Below are 4603 nucleotides of genomic sequence, written 5' to 3'. Positions count from 1 at the left end.
TCTTAACCAACTAATAATTTCTAGAAAACAGGCTCAATACAGAAAATCCTAAGCCTTTCTTGATGGGCCCAAGCCTTTAGGGCCTTTTTGCAAGCAAAAGCCCAAGACTACCTTCACTAGACGATCGCTTGTCCAAGGGACCATACAGAGTGCTCGTCTGAACCTCACGCCACTCTCATGAAATCGTACTCTGAACACTTTTGGTCTTTTCTAAACTGTACACGAGTTCTCGTATGAATAGTACACACGAGTGCTCATATGAATAGTACGAGCGCTCGTTGATTATTTTTAGACCATTGGTTAATACCCGAAACGCACGCCTGAAAAGTATTTTTAGCTCGTTGTGAACAGTACACGAGCACTCGCCCATGGACCACACGAGTGCTTGTTGCTTTTTGACAGAATTCCCATTTTGCCCTAAGTTTCCCTCCCCTATAAATACTTCCACACCCCATTCAACCTAACCCTCAAATTTGCCTTTGGAACCTTGGGAAAACCCTGCTACTTTGTCATTTGAGAGTGTGTGAGCTTTGTGAGTAACTCGGAAGAAGGAAGGAGCACTCTTGAGAGGTCTACTCGTTGAGGTAATCCCTACACCTTCTTGTTATTATGTTGTTAAGTTTCTTGTTTACTCATTTCAATGATTACTCATTTCAATGCTTTAAGCCTTTTAGTGTTATGGCAAGCCTTTGCACCATTTTCTTGTTTAATAAGACTTGTTTGAAAAAGTGTTTTCAAAAGTCGCCATTAAGATGTTTTGTGCTTGAAACGAACCTATTCTTATAAGCAAAGAAGTGTTTTCCAAAGCTTTAATGCCCTTGAATTCTTGTGTTTTACTTGCCTTGCTAAACCATAGCCTCTGGACGAACACTCGCCCTAAGGAACGAGCACTCGACCTGAGGCCGGCTCTTGTGACATTATTGATCTTAGGTAGGATTTTTTATCAATTTTAATTTTGAAAAACATTTTTCTGCAGAAGCAACTGTACCATATATTGTCAATAAAATTCTAAAATTCTATAAGCTATACATGTATTTGGAAAAGAATCAAGTCTTTTTATATAATTTAATATGTTAATTGGAGCACTTTCTTCTATTTGTAAAATTTCTTTTAAAATGTTTGGTTCTGAAAATTAATCTAAACCATCAATATCATAATCGATATCATGTTTTAGGAAACCTTCTAGATTAAGGCATTTGTTTTGCAAACTATCATCGTCTAGTGATTTTAATTTCTTAAAATTAAATAAAAAACCAAAAGTATTTCGTATATTTGAAATTGTTCAAACCTACTTTCAATTGAAGAAATAGCTTGATTTACTATATATAAAAACTAATCATTTCTAAAAGATTCTTCAGCAGATTGGGTTGTCTCGTCATTAGCATTATTATCAAACAGCTTCTTTCTACAAATTATACGTTTTTTTTATGAAAAACATGTTCTATTTCCATTTTAGTTGCAATCTCTTTAGAAGAAATCATAGCACATGTAAATCAATTTTCTCTATAGTTTTTAAAATAACAAATAAGACCTTTTAATTGATCTATAGCAACATCAATATGCATGTCTTTTGATAAATTCCTTTCTTAGGGCTCAAGTAGAAACTAATAAGTAGTAAATCTCTATTTCTAGCCTAATAAGGAATATATTTTCCAAGTCCAATAAGGAGAGTAAATTTCCCAGTCCTAGGTCGATTCTGATTCTTTACAAATCAGAATCCAATATGGAAAGGTAAAGTTTTCAAGTATATAATGGTCATTTCACACTTTGACAGTCTAATTTAACCCCAAACCCTAATGAGAGGGGTGAAGTAACAAATTTTTTAAAGTTTAATAAACTAAATTGAGAAATTCTGAATTTTAAGAATAGAATACAAAAGCGAAAAAAATTTATAAAAGTTAAAGTGAAGATTAAAATAAAAATAAAAATAAAAATAAAAGGTATATCTTGCGGTTGGTGGCCAATTTTCACCTCCTTCCACATACTGACATACGTCTTGGTTGGAGCTCAGGGAGAAAATATATATATATATTGTTGTGTTTTAAATTTTTATGAATAAAAATTTAAAAATATTTTTGATTATAATTAGTTTGTAGTCCGTATAGGTGTTGCTTGGGTAAAAGGTTTTGAAGATGGTGATGGGTACAAGTTAAGAGTAGATGGATGGTAGGAAGAAAGAGAAAGATAGACGGCGTAGGAGAGAGAGTTGTATTGTTGGGTGTTAGGTGATGTAATAAATATAGAGGGGACAAAACTCACATTTCATGCCAACTCCTTGCCTTCAAAGCCACTGTTGTCCGTAGCCAATCAAATACCACCTTCTCGCTTCTTCACCGATTCACCTTTTTTTTTTCCCTCCTTCCATTTCAAGGCTGCATTATGTTTTCATCGCGTGGATTTAATTTATGGATATAAATTCTTACAAATTTGAATGTATGAGTTTTTCTTATAATTAATTCTTGTTAAATAAAAAAATTTAATAGTAGTTGATTTGGAGTGTCAAGTCAATATTGTTAAACAATCGTAGGATACAAATATACTAATATTTAGCATTTTTCTCTTTTAATTTTTTTAATTTTTTTTTATTAATGCTATTAAAACAATAGTAAAAAGCACATGGTATATTAAAAAAAAACACGTGTTTCTCAAATGGTAAGAGACACATGACACTTTTAGAAATCGGGCTAGAATAAAAGAAATTTCTTCTTAATTTATCATCATGAATATAGCCTTTGAAATCGATAGAGTATGTGTGAGTGTGATTTACCAACATGCATGTCATGTAAGCTTGAATTTGATGGCATGCATGGAAGGTATGAAACAAAAATGTGCAGATCAATAATTGCATTATATATGTTCAGAGAGTTTTATGTGACTTAATTTCAGACAATATTAAATGAACATTACTAGAGCCATAATTCGTATTTCATACACCTATAGTTCAATTCAATTCCACATTCTTTCTCTTCTTAAATGAAACGGTTTATTTATTAAAGAAACAATAATATTGTTATCGGCATATATAATGGAGAACTTCATTAAAGAGCTCATATTGTAATAATGTCTTGGAAAAAACCACCTAAATTAAGCTCATTTTAGAGAGTAATGTTATAAAGCTACATCAATATATTCATGGGCATTCATTAATTAAATTCCCAAGCAAGAGAAGAAGTGAACATGAGGAAGTAGTTTAAGGAGTAAATACAATTAGCATTTAGCGATTCAGGTTGACAACTGAACATGAGAATCCGATTCTATGTTAAGTAGGGTTATATAACTAAACAGAGTTATTTATAAACAGTTCAAATTTGTCTCATATAAATTTGACTCGAGTTTAATTAGTTTCTTTCATAAACAAACCAGGTTTGAATTTAAATAGTATTTAAAAAAGATAAAACAAAAAATTAGAGTTATTCAAAAAGTCATAGAGACATTAACTTGTGCTTCATCTTTTAAGAAGTATTTTGAATTTTGAGAAGAGGTTTGTGCTACTATATTAAAAAGTTTATTGGTGATAAGAGTCAAACCTACATTCATTTAGTTTACTCATATATAAAAAGAATTTTTCACATTAATTTGAAGAGTGAGGATTTTTCAAACACTTAATCAAACTGTCAACTTTTTCACTTCAATATATGAGTCAGGAATCATTCGAGATTCGAGAATAGAAGCTTACCCATTTAATTTAACCTCACATTTATTACTTTAATATTCTTCATTTATTATTATAAATGTTTCTAAGATGTAAACCCACATGGAGAAGAGTGCTCCGTAGCATAGATCAAGGGACTGCTTGCAATCCAATAGTACTCTAGAATAAAAAAAACAACAAGTACTAGCTAGCTAGAAGCCTCCCCCCAATACATTTAAATTTCAGCAAACTAGCTACTTAATTAATTTCTTCCTTCCTTGGGTTTCATCAAAGTCTAAACCCTAGATTCCCATTATTTTAAATGATTAATTAGTGATAATATGTTACGGTGCTCCATTTGCACAAATGGTATTTGCAACTTGATGAATTAATGTTGTGGCTTATCGGTTCATATGAAAGACCGCATGAAATTTATTTAATCAACAAGAAGTACTGCATATGTTGGGCTTTTTGTGCAAACATAAAAGTAATTTTTTTAGCCGACTTGATTGTGGTATTAAAAAAAAAAAAAAAAAAACACTTAATCATAATTAAGTAGGTCGGCTATCTTATGTCCTGATGGCATGGTCAAAAGACCAAAGGTTTGTTTTGTGTAGAAATATTAGTTGATGATGGCACCCTGGCGTTTTAAAAAATATATATACAAAATACGAGTAATTCTATTCATCATTATCCTCCGGCCCTCTAATTAATTAAAGACTCTGAAGTGATTGTTCATATATCACATAGGCTTTGGGGATATATATATATATATATATATATATATATATATAGATGGAAAGACAGAATATGAATTATGTTGAAAATAGTACTACACCATATGCAAATGCATAAGGATAGAAAACACTTTATATGTAAATTTCTTTTGTAATTTATTCAGAAAAAAGGAGATTAACATAAATAAAACATGCATTTTTAAAGAAAAAAAAAATTATGACTTATAAATAGAGT

This window comes from Corylus avellana, chromosome 1, assembly GCF_965113065.1.
Source record: "Corylus avellana chromosome 1, dhCorAvel1.hap1.2, whole genome shotgun sequence".
NCBI lineage: Eukaryota > Viridiplantae > Streptophyta > Magnoliopsida > Fagales > Betulaceae > Corylus > Corylus avellana.
This window is presented reverse-complemented; position numbering follows the sequence as displayed.